Here is an 18,730-nt window from a genome sequence, read left to right as displayed (position 1 = left end):
TTCGAGGTGAGCATCATTTTTGTTTGTTGTCGTCCGACATTCTCCCAACGTGCCCCACCCACCGTACCCTTCCGACTTTGGCGACTTTCTAGATACTGGGTTCACCTTAGAGTTGCACAAGTTCGCAGTTCTTCTTTATCCTAGATACAGTCACCCCACAGTTATGGATAGCACACAGATATGGATCAGAGTTGGATTAAAACGGGAATATCTCATTAAACAGAGTTGCAATTACGCAGAACACATTTTGCCTACGTGAACCATAAATCTGTACAGCGTCGCAATCAATTACAAAATGCTCGATCATATTTTTTCCGTCCGTAGGATATAAAATGTCAACCGTATTCCCACAAACGTTGATTCATAACTGAGGGTAGGGTTACCATATTTGCACTCACTGAAAAGAGTACATTTTTTCAACTCTGTAAAAGAGTACTTAAGAGTACACTTAGCCTACCTTGAAAAATTTTAAATGCACTACTAATTAATAATTTCGACATTTTCTTGCAAAAAAAAATGTTTGATTCTTAAGGCCCAAACGCAATGATAGCGGAACGGCAACGGAAAGCGGAACCGGTTCGCCAGCATGTAACACCCCGTCCTGACTGAGCTGTCAACGAACGAAAGTGAACCAAGTCTGAGTCGACAAACATGCTATAGTTGCATGCCGTTCCACTATCATTGCGTTTGGGCTTTTAATCACAGCCACTTTTCATACATTTCAATTAAAATTAAGTTTTTCAGGGAGACACTATTCTCAACTTTTCATCAAATATTTTACGAAATTTAACTCTTATTTTTCTCATGCTATACTTTCTTACTATATTGAACATTGACTCTAGGTGAATCGATTTTGTCAATCATTTTTTTTTAATTATGTTTACGATACCCGACTTTTGGTATTCGATTTTTTTAAATAAAATTGTCTTTCCAATAAGGTTTGTTTTGAAAATTCTTAAGAAAATGTAGAACAATTTGAGTTTGTGAAGGAACCGAAAGAACTGAGAAGAGTGAAACGTAGATTTATAAAGAACCTCAAGCATTGTCTTCGACATAAGCTTTATTAAGGACTTTATAAAACATTATAAAGCTTAGAAACTTGATTGATTTAATAGTTTACTCTTTATTATTCTCATAATACACTTCAAACTGAAACCTTTTCATTCCCACGTCTTTGTTCATAAAAATCGCCTAAACGACGTTTCTATAAAAAAAAGTTTGATAAAAAATATTGCTTCAATAAGATTAAATTGATCTTTGGCTGATTTTTTTTAAATTGAAAATAATTAGTAGGTTGATTGTGTGCCAGTTTTTGTCGAAAATCGGTGAATTATCCGTATTATCATGGAAAAAGGTTTCTTCAACAAGTTATTCGATTTGACGATTATCGTCAGTACTAACTGAAAAAGAGTACACTTGAGCCCGTTTAGCAAAAAAGAATAGTACACAAATTTTAAAGGCAAAAAAGAGTACTTGTACTCTTAAAAGAGTACGTCTGGTAACCCTAACTGTGGGGCATTGAAAACCGTACCACAGATATGGATCAACGATAAGACAATTTCGAAACAAACGCCAAAACGTATGCTTTCACTTACACACCATTCGTTTACCTTACAGACAAATTGCTGTTTTGATCCATAATATGAGTCTATTTGATCCATAATAGGGATCCTCCTATGAGCCTATGCATGCTATGAATTGTTTGACTTTTAAGCTATCAGTGCACACTTTGCCAAATGTGCAAATTTTTGCCAAATTTTGACAAATTTGTTTGTCATATGTGTATTGACCAAATATATTTGCACAAACATTGATGTGCAAATATTTGTCTAACTTTGTAATAGCCAATACTTGAAGATATGAGGAAATATATATTGTAAAAGTATGCCAAAACAAGTTTTATTTGGTCAACTTTGCAACTCCGTTCAGTTCTCGAGTGGCAAACATGGACAAATAAGAGTTTGTCAAATGTTTGTCCACCGTGTACTGACCTTTGGCAAACAATAGTCAAACAGCAAACGTTAGGCAAACGTCTGAAACGTTAAATAGCCAAATATTTGCACACTTGACAAAGTGTGTACTGATAGCTTTACTGTGCGCCCTGTTTTCAAGTTATCCGTGAGAGAGAGCGAGACAGCACCAACACACGGCGCACGGTAAAAGTCAAAAGAACAAAAGAATGTATAGGCCTATTCACATGACGTCTCAAATCACCTGATCGGGAAGCACTTTGACAGTTCTTCTATGAAAATGACAGGCCCGTGTTAGCACCGGTCCTCCACCGATGTAAACAAATGCATAGACGGATCTGTCACATGAAAAGGCCTATAGCACGTACAAAGGCTCATTGCTTTGAAATTGACATATATATGCTGCATAGGAACTTGATAATCGCGATTCTTTTTGAGGGTCTGCCGCAATAAAGATTTTAACTGTTGTCGATCATGCGGCTACGAATCGGGCTTGATAACTTCCAAGCATTAAATTTGCTAGCGGCTATAAAAAGGCGGAAAATGACCTGAAAAAGCAATTTATCCAAAAACAAAATAAAAATCTCCATGTCCCTTGCAGTCGCCCAAAATTGTATGGAACATAAGGCAATAGAGTAAAATCTAGAATGCCGTGAAAAGTTTACTGCGTTCTGTCAAACTTGAGTACCTTTTGCAGTACCAAGGGATCAAATGCAGTACTAGAAGTGGTACCAAATCTGAACCTGAGTGGGACGGACCTGAGCTGGGTTAAGGTGAAGATGAATCGAAGCCAAACTTCAAATGATTAAGAGCACGGATGTGGAGAACCAAACACCCGTTTGGTTCAGGGATTCAGGGATCAAATGCAGTACTAGAAGTGGTACCAAATCTGAACCTGAGTGGGACGGACCTGAGCTGGGTTAAGGTGAAGATGAATCGAAGCCAAACTTCAAATGTTTAGGAGCACGGATGTGGAGAACCAAACACCCGTTTGAGCTGGAAACCTAATCGATTGGTCACCACCAGCTAGTGACCAATCGATTAAGTTTTCAGCTTAAACGGATGTTTGGGTCTCCAGATCCGTGCTCTTGAAAATTTGAAGTTTGGCTTCGATTCATCTTCACCTTAAGAAAAGTGATCGCTCGATATTTTCCACATTCTAACTTGTTACCGTATTTTGGATATATTACTCCCTCCTTCCACTCCTCCTGTAGCATTTCTGTATCGCAGATTCTGGCTATCAATCGGCGCAGTGGCCAACCTATCCGGTTCCATTTTAATTTAATAAGTTCCGCTTCAATACATCCTTCCCAGCTGCTTTATTGGTCTTGAGCTGTTTGATAGCATTCTTAACGTCATTTGTTGTAGGAGTTCGCACGTCTCCCTCATCTGCCGTACCGATGAAGCTACTCCTCCCACTGCCTTGATTATCCGCCCTTGCGCCATTTAGGTGTTCATGGTAGTGCTGCTTATACATTGAGTTTCTTGTAGAACTTACGCGTTTCCTGAGAACGATACAGCTGCTCTATCTCTTCGTACTCAAACTCTTCCAGGCGGCGCCATTTATCCCAGAATATGGCCGGTACGCTGATCATAAGTACTGTGCAAAAGGATGTAACACATGCGGAAGCTCACTAACAAACTTTGCTACCGCAAAGCCGCGATTCAACTATGCCCGATGAGACTCTGGTATCAAGGTTCACTTCCTGATATGTGACACGTGCAACCAATATTCCAACAAACGTATGCCTGAATTAAAAATTGATTCGAGTTTCCGAGATATTTAAAAATCCTAGCTAAGATCGGGTCAAGTTAGTCACGACACTTCGCATTCAATCGTCTACATTTATTCTCTCCAGCCTAACACATGTTCCACACGCTATTCCATGGATTCTAGTTGGATTCACTCTAGTACATCACCTGATTCACTCGTACCTGCTTCCTGACGTCTGGCGGGCGACGAGGCGGGATGAAGCTTGGAGACGTTGCGTACCGGTACGATGGATGGCTGGATGAACACGAACTTGAAAGCTCTAATTATGAATGCTTCCACCCCGGAGGGGTATGCTGGCAGCAGGTGGTGATCTATGCTCTGGTACCGTGCTTGGGCGTAACGTTGCACCGATTTGCTCCGCGGAGGTGATTTGCTCACAAGGGACTATGGAGCGGGAGGAGGTTACCGCTCGCCGTGGTGATTAGCAGATAGTTGGTGATCTGTCCACTGCGGCGTCGTACGAGAATGGCGGATGTACGACGTGATCGCAGCCAAGCGATCCTCTCCGGTTTTGATGGTTAGGTGCGAGTTCACTCCCGTAGTGCTTTTCTGGCCTGGGTCGGCCGAACTTGGCCCCGACCGGCGACCTTCGTTTGAAGGAAATCTTCAAACGACAACTTTAATGAGTTTACATATACTTTAGGAATGTGTTTGCTAATTTACCTGAGATTTTTGCTCTATTTCACAAGGACTGATAACCATGTGCTTTACAATAATCACAATGGTTTTAGCGAGAATCCTATCAAAGATAATTTAAGTTAACCTCTTTTCAGTGCATAATGCTACAGTATGATTTAAACTCACTTGGTATTTTTCAACTGTTATCTAGCTCGTAACTGTAACTGTAACACACCACGTTTTTTTTTAAATTTTCTGAACTGCTTATGCACCTTCTCATGCGAATAGACTAAACCGGACTGAGACCGAAGCTAGGTGATTTACTATGAAGCTCCTATTCTTTTTCTGGCTTCTATTATATTCGACCGCGAGCGCGTGTTCGTTTTCTATTGGCTATCCGTAACCCCATATGAAAATGAGTGACTTTTTTAGCTTACCGCTTACCTGCTACCAAAGTCTACGAGGGGTATGTTTATTTCTAAATGCATTTGAATTTAAATTATTTTTTATCTTAATCGTATTTTCTATTAGAAAATATTGTAACTTGTTACAAGGATAGGACAAGAAACCAGGCCATTGACATGCCCTATATCAACTGCAGCGATTCGCAGTAGACAGGATGTCACTGGCCCGATCCATCTGACAAGCCAATCGAGCCCTCTGTCACCATAGAAGATGGTGTCTTCATCCATGTCGATAGCCTGCAAGAAACGGTCAAGGAATGATTCCGCTAACGAAATTACTTGAGATGTACGCTGCTGAGAAGTAGAGCTGATTTCATAACGTCGGTAACGCCTGCTGTACAAATCAAATAGAGCTGTCACTTTTCCGTACGGAAAAATGTGCCGCTCAATTAATCCGCAAGTAAAAGTGACACTTTGCTCATACTGGATCGGCTGTCAAAATTACTTTGGTAAAAAAGAGAAATTTTACTTGAGCACATTACGTTTCAGGTGCATACTGCACAATAGATGGGTTTGATTGCTTAGCTTCTGTTTGTATCTTTCCACATTTTGACGGGTATATTAATGCAGCAACATCGTCCGCATTGCATTCTTTTTGTGAAAAACTGTCTGACACTCTTCGTCGAACCAAACGATCCGTCGATTTCTTTACTTTACACGAACCCAATGGCATCGTTGCAACTTCGGTAACACTGCGGAACACGATTTTGTCTCAAGTCCCAAAATAAATACCGCTATTCACTTAATAGGGCACTTGCAGCCTTTGTTTAGTGTGCCCAACGGACCCCTTTGATTTTGCTAGGAAACGTTTTGTAAGCTGTTTTCCGTTTCAAACCGTTACCCAGCAAAATCAAAGGAGGACGGGCACACTTTTTTTGTTGCAAGCGCCCTATTAAGGGTTGCTGAATCCATTGCCGTTTTGAAACATGTCAAAGCACGTCTAGTTTTTGAGATATTGACTGTTGAAAATGCATAATTTGACTATTTCAGCCAACTTGCATGCAAGTATAGCATTTATTTGCTCAATTTGACATGTGTATAACAATACTTATCAATAAATTTCTAATACTTTCGAAGCTCAAAAATTATTTTTTGATGGTTTCAAAAAGTATTGTATTTTGCTATATAAAAGAAACGAAGAATTTTGTATGCAGACTGCAAGCATGCTGAAAAAATCGATTGACTCTAACTTTAATCGTGCATTTCAACCAAATTATATCTGAAATGAAAGTTGAAGTCATATTCTGCATCATGGTCAGTGGATTAGATTACAAAAAGTTTCGATATCAATCATAGTGGACTCGTGGATTTTACATGATGAACGACATGAAAGTTCATCATGTAAAATTACATTTTTTGTTCAATGCATCTTTCAGAACACATTTACGTCATTTCATCAGTTACGTCATGTGTTATTCTGCCATAATGTGAATTACGTCCGCAGTAATTTTCATTATTTTTAAGAGTGGAGGTACATAATTTGATCTTCGAGACACGCAAAAATGTCATTTTTGTTACGCTATGTAATGGCTGCTTTGACACTACTCCAGCATTCCTCAAGAGATGCTTCGTAGAGCTCGTTCGTTAGTTGAGTTGCCATTTTCGCATTCGTATGTCGTGTGGCAGGTACGATGATACTCTATGCCCAGCGAAGTCGAGGAAATTGCCATTACGAAAAGATCCTGGACCGACCGGGAATCGAACCCAGAAACCTTCAGCATGACTTTGCTTTGTAGCCGTGCACTCTAACCACTCGGCTAAGGAAGGCCCCACATGGTACCCCATAAAGGACTTAAATATAGGGTAAATTATGTATTTTGGACAGGCTAAGGATATGTCTGGAAGATTGTGTTACTTTTCCCCGAATGTCGTTTCCCCGAATGTCGGTTCCCCGAATGCCAGTTCCCCGAATGACCCGTTTCCCCGAATGCCATTTCCCCGAATGACCCGTTTCCCCGAAAAGTGGAGCAGTTCAAATAGGTGCTGGAATAGTTTTCAGTGGCTAGGTGGTGAATAGAAAGAACGATAAGCAATCAAAAGAAGGAGGTATTTGATCATTTTCGGGGTTATACACATGTTGCCAAAAATGCTGAGGACGGTAACACTCGTAAGAACCGCCAACCAAATAAAGAAGGCTGCATATTAGATGACCAGTACGTTCACCACCCTGAAATGTATAAATATATGACAATTATGAGTTCCAAAAACTTTTCGGGGAAGTGGGTTATTCGGGGAAACGGGATGTTCGAGGAAATGGCATTCGGGGAACTGGCGTTCGGGGAAACGACATTCGGGGAACCGACATTCGGGAAAAAGTAGCACAACCGTCTGGAAACGGCGATCAATCAACTGCATTAGATATTAATATTTTATTACGTAATTATGCTTATATGCTTAATGTCTCATTGTTCTTTGAGATTCTGGGGATAAAAAGCTTACAAACTGTAGTATAAGCTTCCAAAATAGCGTTTTTTGGTGACTTGTACATTTCGGACCACAAATATACATTTTGGACACCCTCATGTGAATATAATTTGGACAGGGGCGTTATCTCAATATCCATACAATGGTTTTTTAAAAAGACGATTGTTTCATAAAACTTTGAGAGTTTACTTGTGACTTATGCAATTTTTTCGCTTATTGGATGTGTGTATTAGTGATAATCAATAATTTCAATTAATGCAAGCAAATATAATCAGATCCACGAGAAAACGCCTGCAAGTATGCATGCATGCGACATTCCAGTGTATTTCATCGGATGGCCAAATTATATCAACAGAACAAAAACCATAATCTATTTTGGACATCACCTGATTTATGCCTTATATACTCATGTTAAGATTTTAGATGAACTTAGCTTAAATTTAAGACATATTTTATCATATTGCTACTTTTAAACTTTTTATGAACGTCAATTCTGAGCTCTATTATTGCATTTCATGTATGTTCTTGAAATGCACGTCCTCTTGCATTCGTAGGTTTCACAGATGTTCTGATAATACGATTTACAATTTTGATAGTTTTGAAGCCAATTTGTAATTGTTTTGAAAATGGTCATCATTATTAAGTAGCATAGTGTATTAATAATGCAATAAATGATTTCCCGTACATATATTCCTCACCATCTCATTGGAAATGAGCATAGAACGACTAGCCTGTCCAAATTATATGCATGTCGAAGTTATATACGTTACCCTATTTATTTATTTCGTCAACCGACGTAGTACATTTTACATATACATGTTTTTGTTTTATTTCTCAATGCTAGTATATATTATGAAATTAAAAAAAAGTATATAGAAAAAAATGTAGTGTAAGTAATGTCAATTTCATTTTGTTTTATTTTATGTATTGCGATGTTGAATGGATTTGAAGTATGTTTTTTTGCCCTTTTTCCATGTTTGTCCGGAATGATCAAAGGTGCACAGCAACAGAGTAGTATAGTGTGTAGTATCTGTGCCTCCCTCCCAGGTGGTGACTGGTGGTGGAAGTCAATGTTGGAAACGGGCATGGTTTGATAGTCTATAACAGATTCATTCTGCCACCCCTTCTCCGCAACCGCAAGTCCGAGCAACGGGCGCTTATCTCGGTAGGTGATTGCACCATAGAGTCGAAGCGATCCCTTAGGCATCTTGGGGTAATGATCAATGACAAGCTCAGCTTCGCTAGTCATGTTGAATATGCCTGTAAAAGGGCATCTACGGCTATAGGGCCGCTTTTGAGGATGATGTCTAACAGCTCTGCTGTAATTGCCAGCAAACGCAAGCTACTGCTATAATTGCAAGCAAACGCAAGCTACTGGCAAGCGTGGCGTTATCCATACTAAGATATGGAGGACCAATCTGGTCAAAAGCGCTTAGAACGAGCAGAAACCTAAAGCGGTTGGAAAGCACGTACAGGATGTGCTTAAGAGTAGCAAGTGCATACCGGACGGTATCTAAAGAGGCCGTGTGCTAAAGAGTAGCAAGTGCATACCGGACGGTATCTAAAGAGGCCGTGTGCATCATAGCCGGGATGACGCCCATCGGGCTCATCATCAAGGAAGATGTTCAATGCTTCAACCAAAGGGGTACCAGAGGAGTGCCCGGCGCGTGTAAAGAGGAAACGCTCATAAGCTGGCAGCAGGAATGGGATAACTCCACTAACGGTAGATGGACCCATCGGCTAATACCAAATGTGTCAGATTGGTATAATAGAAACCATGGGGAAGTGAACTTCCACCTGACGCAGTTTCTGTCCTGCGTGCCCCAATTGTGCTGGTGTGGAGGAAACAGCGGAGCATGTCGTGTTCGATTGCCCCCGTTTCATTGTTGTTAGAGGTCACATGCTCACTACATGCGGAGGGGACACGTCCCCCGACAATATTATAGAGAGAATGTGTGCGGATGCCGAGTGCTGGAATGCAGTAACTACGGCTGGCACTCACATTATGTTAGAATTGCAGCGCCTATGGCGCGCCGACCAAGAGTTGGCTGCAGAGGATTAGCCCTACCGAGGCTGGTCCCAGTAGCGTAGCTAGGGGGGTGCGGTAGGTGCGGTCCGCGGGGTGGATTTCTCATAACATTAAAAGTTCGACATAGCTTGTTGGAAACTGACAATTTGTAAGATCCCAAAAAGATAATGAACATGACAAGCATAATTTTTGGAGGAGACTAGGATCAGCGATGTACAGGGGCCCCTAGATTATCCCTTATTTTTAATACTTTAGAGCTAGGTTAAAAGTGGGTCGAGGGGCCCGAGGGCCCATGGCTTTGGCCCCCACAGTTTAGGGGCCTACACAAATATTTGTTTTTTATGTTATTTTCCTTGATGTTCAATCGATTGCACTCATGAGAAAACTGAGATTTCGATAAGCGGCGTCGGTGGTGTAGTGGTAAGCATGATTGCCTCTCACCCCAGTCGATCGGGTATAAATTCCCGTGTGTGGAGGCCAGCCTGAGCGTCCGTGTTTAGGCTCAGTACCAGAACTAGGCTGACGTAAAACTACAACCGATGCCAAAAGGTGTCGGTTGACCAGAAAAAGAAAAAGAAGAAGAGCATTCGATGAGGGCCGCTTTTGGCTTTACTTCCTGCAGTTACTTAAGTAGGTTCAAATACCTATTTTGAAAATATTGATTCTAATTACGGCTTTGAATTTATAAAAAAAATATTTCATGAATTCTTATTTCCAAACAAATCTACCTAAGTGTTAAGGCCTCCAAAAATCTAGAGCATTGGTGCGCTTTGAGCTTGCACACATTTTCCTACGATCTGAACCATTTTCTTTGTTTTTATTTCAGAAATGATACAGATATTTTCTCAATATGATAAATGAGTCAAGGCCTAAAAGAGTTCAGTTTTTTAGATTTCTAAATAATGAATTTTGTAAAATGTGTAAGCCAAAGATTTTGATTTTTATTTAACTATTTGGACTGATGGAAATACTAATTTTCTTTTATGTTCAAGACCACTTAGGAGGCCCAAGGCGGGGAAAAATATTCAGGGTACAAACTGAGCTGCAAACAAATAAAATACATAAAAAGGGCAATATTAACAAATTTAAATTTCATTTTTTTTTTCTTAAAATGTGACAGAACAATACGCTCTTTGTATTTCAAGGTTGTCCTTGGGGTCGTTTTTCCATGGGGTTATTTGAAATTAAAAACGTTAATACTCTGATAGTGTTAAACAGAGCAATGCATCTTTTTTGGTCTCGTCTTCAAAATTTTCGATTTTTTGAAGGACGTGGTGGCGAAAGATAAAAATGCATCAGCCTTATCTCAAAATCAATCCTTTAGAAATTACTACAGATATTTCTCCAGAGTGTCTGCGTTAGGAAGTATTTTGATTATTCTAACAATAATCACTTACACTGAACAATCCACAATAACTGCTCCATGAAATTTATTAATCGAATTTTCTTCAGGTATTATTTTTTGAATCATTCTTGAACACCAATCAAAAATCATCAAATTTTTTTGTCGGGAGACCTTAAATAATTCATAAGGATATTTCTTTAGAAAAACCTTTGGTAATTTATACGAAATTTTGCCATGAATTTTACCAACATTTATTTTTTGTTAAACGTTTCGAGAGATTTAGTTAAAAAATACGAGTGAATTCTTTCAATAACTCGCTTAGAATTCTTTAAGGAATGTTTGCAGAAATCCTAACTGGATTTCTACAGAATTAAGACTAGCCATAAATCTAGGGAACTTTTTCCAGTGCTTTCATGTAGAAACTCTACAGAATGTTTTGAGCAATGCTATCAGGATTTTTTCTATTAATTTCTGAAGAATCTTTTCGGGCTTAAAATCGCTATGATAAAGCTAGTAATAATCTGTCTGGCGTTCCTATATGGAGGTCAATTCAATAACGGGATTTAAACAAATTGCCACAGGATTCCAAATAGGTATTTTTTTTCTTTTTAAAGGATTCTTCAAGACTGCCTATAAGAGTCATTCTAGGAATTTATCAAGGTTTCAACCAAGAATTTCACTAAGGCGACCTTTGAGCATTTTCCCCTAAAAACCACTGAAGGGATTTCTTGGCGTACCTTTGGCCAAGCCCGTGGTTTTTGCAAGTATTTGTTAACCATTAATTCCAAGGATTCTTCTACGAATTATTTTACTTATTTCATATATACCCCTTGAGATTTTTCTGAGATTTTTCACGAGTCTTCAAGAAGTTCAACTAGGAATAACCGTAAGCATACTACCTAGTACCGTGCAATATACAGAAAGTTATCCAAGAATATTTCTAAAGATCCCTTCAAACAGAAACATATAGAAACTTCTGAGGCAATCGCTTCACACAAATATTTTTTAATTCCACAAGACGTAGCAATAAAAACTGTTTCCTGGACGAAATTCTAGTTACGCCCTGGTATGGGTGGTTTTTCACAGGTAGAGATTGTCACGATTTTTTTACAAATATTGGGTTTGAATTTGAAACTTGTAACCTTCTGAGTTATTGAATCGCCAAGGGGCTCGGTAGCTTAGTTGGTAAAGCACTCGTCTGGCATACAAGAGTAATGGGTTCGAATCTCCCCTGAGCTCGTGAATTTTTCATGATGTCACTCATAATTCTTCCATCTTTACCACGCTTAATGAGTTAATTAATGTAAATATTGAACGTTTTCGAAAAAAATGTTGAAAGTACGTGTGAGTTCGATAATAAAATAATTTGGCTAACCTCCTTCGGAGGGGCCCCCAAATTTGGCTCCGCACTGGGCCCCAAAGACTCTAGCTACGCCACTGGCTGGTCCCTTGTAACATTGTTTAAGTCGACTAGGAGAAGCAGTTTGCCTAGGCTACTTCTGCTATACTGCCGTGAATCGCAAGTCAGTCCCATCTGCATTTTTGTCAAAATTGAGTTAAGTTCAATTTTCAACATACCTTTTCCAATGCTCTTTTAGCTGCTTTAATGAGATAATAAGATTTGTTCGGAAAAAAGTAGGAAAAAACAGCAAGTCAAATTGTCCCATAATGAAAAGTAACCGCAAATCCGTCCCACTACAGATTTCCGCACCGTGCAACACAAAAATGAACCATGTTCTGATAATTTTTATATTTTTCTCGGAAAGATACCGTTTTGACTCATATTCCGAACACTTAAGGCCAACAGTGACTTCAAATGCATCTGATAGGCATAAATCAGCTGATATTTGTGAAAATTTCAATTTCTCCTGTTAGCTGTTGGGTGTGGCGATAAAATTGTTAATTTTAACTTATGTTGTATTGTTTATACGTGAAAGCGTGGAACAACATTTTGATTCAAATGCCGAACACTGTGTTCAATCTGTCTCATATTCCGAACACCTTGATTCAAATTCCGAACAGCACGAATAAAGCGTATTCAAATGAATAATTTCGCAAATAAATTTATCTAAACTAGTTTTACTGGTCTCGAACTAGAGAATCATCACAACTCCCGAGGTATAAAATAGATTGTAAGACGTTAAAATTGAATTGCAAATGACTGCCATTTCTTTGTTATTTGATGACATATTTCAGCGAAACATTTCAACCGAATCGCCATACAAAAACAGAGTGTTCGGAATATGAGTCTGTTCGGAATTTGAGACAAAACGGTATCGTAGTGAAAAGTAACCTGGGAAAATTTTATTAAGATTTGAACATGTTTAAATCCTCTGCAATTTTCGTATGGAAAACGAGTTTGGAAACCTCACAGCCCATTTTCTCAATGCCTACTTTTTACAGACGGGACTGACTTGCGATTCACGGCAGTATACGTGTTGTGCAACATGTTCCAATCTTAATGAAACTTTTACAACTTGCTTTTTACTACGATATCTTTCCGAGAAAAATATAAAGATGATCGAAACACGGTTCATTTTTGTGTTACACGGTGCGGAAATCTGTAGTGGGACTGACATGCGGTTACTTTTCATTATGGGACAATTTTTTTCCTATTTTTTCCGAACAAATAATATGCAGCTGAAAGAGTATTGGAAGATATGTTGAAAACTGAGCTCAACTCAATTTTGACGAAAATGCAGATGGGACTGACTTGCGATTCACGGCAGTATATGCATTGGTCCCTTCCCGAAGAAATACCGTAAGGTGGTTCCGTGGAGATAAGAGTCTGAGTCCAAGGGTCATGTCGATGCACTGTTCACCACTTGCGCAATTCTAAAAGAATTGCTCAAGCACAGTGCATAGGCTGGTTTTAGCGGGTGGTCGATGGTGCGTCATCCCCACATTCCCTGAGTTACCTTCTCAGGGGATCTGTTTGCAGATTTCCCCCTTGTAAAAAACAAAAAAAAACCTTCTTCTACAGGTGAGGTACAACTACATATCATCTATCAATAACGGATGGCCAATCAAACTCAAGTTCTGATTTACAGAGACATTATACGCAATTTCGTAAATTAACTTTGCGCACGGCCAACTCAATTTAATTAATTACCGGACTCTAATTATAAGTACTACCTGCAATATATTATAAGTCACATATCAAATGAATCTCATCGTCAGTTGTTAACGTTTATATGAATCCCCGTTGGAATGCCCTTAGTAGTCCAAAGTCGAGTATTCTCAGGTTAGCATGGCCTCATTAAACCCAATTGTAAATGCCTTTAATCCAATGATAAAGCTACATTATTGTTTTGGAATAGCTAATCTTTTGAAACCCTATCGAAATCATATGCTTTACTTACTCTACGCAGCGGGATGTATAATAAGCAGCATAGTTTTGTGCATCAAATGCTTTGCCGATACATTCGAGGAGATCCATCAGAAATCCATTGTGACCGCAATAACGAGCACTGCCACAATATTCGTCCTGGAAATGGCTGCAATATCGTTCCCTCTTCAATCCGTCCTTGGTTGCTTGAGGCGCCAAGAAAATCATGTGTTCCATTACATAGATCGGATTGACTCCGAGTTTAATTATCAACTAAAAACATCGTTTGATTATGGTGCATTGAATCGTGATGTCAAAATAAAAGTAGCAATCTCATTTTTGCTCAGTATTATTCTGCAAGCAATATCCACTGTATCCATCGAATGTTGTGAAAGCATTTTCTGCAGCATGCATCGATTCACGTGTACGGTTATAATGATAAATGGGAACATTACATTTTTATGCTTGCTCAAAGAGCTACTCCGTCGGGTGAATCGTATGAACAAATTGTTGAAATCGAACCAGTTGTGGCAAAAAGGCTATAAAGTAAGTATAAGTGTAAACTAAGCAATCTCATCATCATTTAGTATTTAGTATTTCTTAGCCAAAATAATTACCCAAATATTTACACCAATTTCAATGCTCACAGGAACAAAAACACGATAAGATGCTAAAAGCATGGCGAACTGAAATCAAATTCTTTTCAACAATTCATACCAACTGTTATTTGGCAATCGAATGTATGAATAAAACTTATGGTTATTCCCACATAACCACTTTTGGTAAGTGACGAATGGGTAATAGTTTGATTATAAGCATTTTACTTATGTAACAACGATTTTTATCCTTTTACAGCATTTTGTTTTTATATTCTAACTGGTTACATATTTTACGTTTTCATAAACTTCTCTGTTGTCGGCATGAATTTCCTCTACAATATACTATGTGAGTTGTGTGAATAACAAAATTATATATCTAGATTGATTTCAAATAATATCATGTTTATTAGATCCTGTCGCAAGCATCATCACAGTAATAGTTTACATGCTGTATGTTACCGTAACATGCAATGAAGTCACCCGCGAGGTAATGTACACAAAAGATATTGTGGATTTCTTTCACCAGTGAATTGCGAAGTGCGGCTTCATAAGGGGCGAAATTACGGAATTGAAACGAAGCATCTTCAGGCACTTATTCTTTGATATGTGAACAACTAGTCCGCTGAAGACACCGACTCGAATTGATGCAATCGCGCACTTCTATTAGCGTTCCCGCTCTTTGCGACGTATTTACATAAATACGCCGCAAGAAAGGATTGAACTACTGTAAAATGGGCTATCTTTGATAATGCGGGTAACTTTGATAATGAGATTTTAGTATTTTCAAAACGCTTACAAACCACCTGTTTTACGATCACGATCACTGTTTAATGAAGTTATAGTATTAAAGTTCGTCACTTATCCTTGATAGCCTAGCTATACTAGAACATTAACTCATTACGCGTGGTAAAGATAGATAAATTATGAGTGAAATTATGAAAAAATCCCATGTGATGTGCCCCAAATTTCAATTCTTGTTCGCCATTTCATTGTAAACAAGTCTGCTAAGAAATCCCCAAAATATTAGGGCATGATTTGCATTGCACACTCAGATATGAGGTGCCAAAGTTGAGCCTTTGGAAAAAAAAACTTGTTTTTATTAACAAAAACTATGGTTTACTCAAATGAATATAACTTTTTTTTCTAAAAAACTAACGTAAAATGTTTTTACACCATTTGGAAGCTTACAAAAAAGGCTTTCTATAAACAATATAAAAAATAAAAAAAGCTTCAAAATACTGGCTTCTTTGATGTTTTTTATAAAGCGGGTAAAAAATCGAATAAGCTTATAGTACATCGAGTACTTTTTTGTCCCAAGTTGTCCCAGGCTTCAATTCAGTTCCAAGGATACTTTGAGATGTAAACTAAAGGATCGTGAAGAATTTAGCTGCACAAATTTGCACTTTTTTAATTTAAGGCTTTTTGAATTTTTCCAATATGTTTAACCATTTTCTATTGAAAACAGCTAAAAACTAATTTAGAAAATAACTGAATTTTGCTAAATCATCCATATCATCATTCCTATGTAAGTTTTAATATTTATAACGGTTTGCACAACGTTAATCGCATAAATGGCTTATATGCATTATAAGTAACAAATATTAATGTTTCGCTATAGGTCCTATTCAAAAGTTAGTCGCGAAAACTTGTTTTTGAAAATAAAACATCAAATTTGTATCATAAAACTCATAAATACGACATGAGATGGAAAAATTTTTTTGGCCGCCAGTCTGCATGGAAACCGCTCATAGTGCGTTATTGACCCTACACGGGAAAAAAAATCTGTGGTAAAAATGACTATTTTAGCTGACTACGTCCATTCTTAAAACTACCATGCAATTTCAGACCAATTTAATATGTTTACGGTACATCCCACCACATTACTGGTACATTTGACAGCAATAATTTACAACAATCGGATTTCGACTACAGACATGGTAAAATCAAGCGCATTTCTGGTCTGCTGAAAATTGCCAGTGCGAGCGCTTAAGTTAACCCCCTAATATGGTAGTTTTTACCGCACAATTTTTTTTTGCATGTATATTAATAGAGGCACTGAATTATGCACACTGAAGAAGACTATGGTCAATCCCAGCCGAACTTCTAGTTGATTATTTGTCCATCTTCACTGACTTCGATCAACAACGGAATAGCAACCATTGATATGTGTAGTCAGTGTAGTGTGTAGTCCAAGATAAGCTAAGCTAAGCTCTTTCCCATGGTAGGACAGGTGATCGAATGATTTTCGACGAACTTTAGCAAAATCAAAAAGTAACAATTAGCTCAATAATTCTATTTTCTTTCAAAAAAAACTATAAAAGTTACCCCGTTTTACGGTACTTTAAAATGGGGTGAAGTTGATCACTTTTGAGTGATTCTGTTCTGTAACCCCTAGTAGGATGCACGAATTATCATCCAAATATTTTTAAAACCTGTACTGGTTGGATATTTATCGGGTAATACAAACGAAATTTTGACGAAATGTTCTCCTAATAACAAAAACATTTTTTTAGGAATCAAAAAGTGGAGTTTTTGATTCCGGGGTGAAGTTGATCAATTACTGCGATAGGTTTCCTAAGATAAAGCGATATGCTACTTACTAAATTTGAAGTCAGTGAATCTGGATCAAGTCTCAAAAGTTTTACAACTTAATGATATATCGGTCAATTTTAGATTTGAATGTTGTAAATTACAGAATACATCACATTAAACGCCTAAGATTATGCCATTTTCTATCAAATTAGCAACTCGCGCACAAAATATACATTTTGTTCTCTGAAAATTATGTTTTATCCACAAAGCAAATTCAAAACTGGATTCACAGAACATATCTGGAATGTATGAAACAGTTTATTTAAATGGTGTCTTCAAATAGCCTTGACAATAGTCGATTTTATGGAGAAGAACTCTTCAACAGTTTATCAAACATTTCCTGAAAAGTCTATTTTTCCATGGTATAATTATCTTGAATGTCAAACCGAATTTAAGAACATCAAGATCAGTCATCAGGTAATACGACATCACAGAAATTGTGCTAATTGAAATCGAATCATAGCTCTCCTAGCAGTTTATACATGTGGGTACGTGATTGATCAACTTCTCCCCACTGATCAACTACACCCCGAATTACGGTACTATATAAGTGTAGTAAAACACTTATTATAAGTTTCAAAGTTTATTCGGGAATGATTTCTAGTCAGTCAATTGAATAGAAATATTACTTGTAGAACGCTAGTGGCGCTGTTGTCACAAAACTGATTTAACTAATTATTACCTTTAATTGCTATTTTTAATTAATTGATCGATCCCACGCAATAGAGAATGTTTTGTTTCGGCATTTGACACTTTGAGGCCCAGTGCTCACGCTGTCACATCGCAGCAAACTAGATGTTGGTCACACGAATAGCAGCGACATTGCCATTCTTAGATTAATGATTCTACTGTCAATTGTCACAGATTGTATAAAAGTCATAGTCTACTATGATCGGGATAGGTTAGTATCCAATTATTACATATATTTTTATAACATAACATACTATAACAAGTAAACTTATTATTAGAAAGGTTGCATTACACAAATCATGAAATATTTTTCAAAGCACAACACATTTTCGCATGTAAAGCCCAATTCGCTGTTGAAAGGTAAACTCTTTTTTCTGATCACAGTACACAGTTGAAAAAAAATGGAGCCGCTGTTAAAAATTTCTGCAATTCCATTCCATTTCAGCAACAAATCAGGCTTAATACATAAAAGTGAAATCTACACACTTAATTAGGAATGCCGAATTTCGGCTAATTTAACCGGGATCCGCACAGCCGAGTAGTTGGCAAACAAGTTCCCTAGGATCTCAGGAAATAAAAGCCGAGTATCAGTTAATCGTGCTTCGTTGCTAAGCAACCAGACAATTTGTTAGCTGAATCTCGGTTAAAATTAGAAAACCGAGATTCGCACAGCCGAGCTTGTGAAAAAAATCTATGTGTGTACATTCCAGAGCGGGGCGATTCCAGAAAATTTTGGTCTCAAAGGGGAAAGTTTAATCAAGTTTAGGAAACATTGGCCTAGAAGTATGCAACGTTGCGTGTAATTTAAAGTAATTTATTCGATTTTGTTAGCAGTATACTTATTTATTTTCCAAAAACTATTGATTTGTGTTGGATTCAAAAAAATTAATCGATATT

This window comes from Aedes aegypti, chromosome 3 (genome assembly GCF_002204515.2).
Source record: "Aedes aegypti strain LVP_AGWG chromosome 3, AaegL5.0 Primary Assembly, whole genome shotgun sequence".
NCBI lineage: Eukaryota > Metazoa > Arthropoda > Insecta > Diptera > Culicidae > Aedes > Aedes aegypti.
This window is presented reverse-complemented; position numbering follows the sequence as displayed.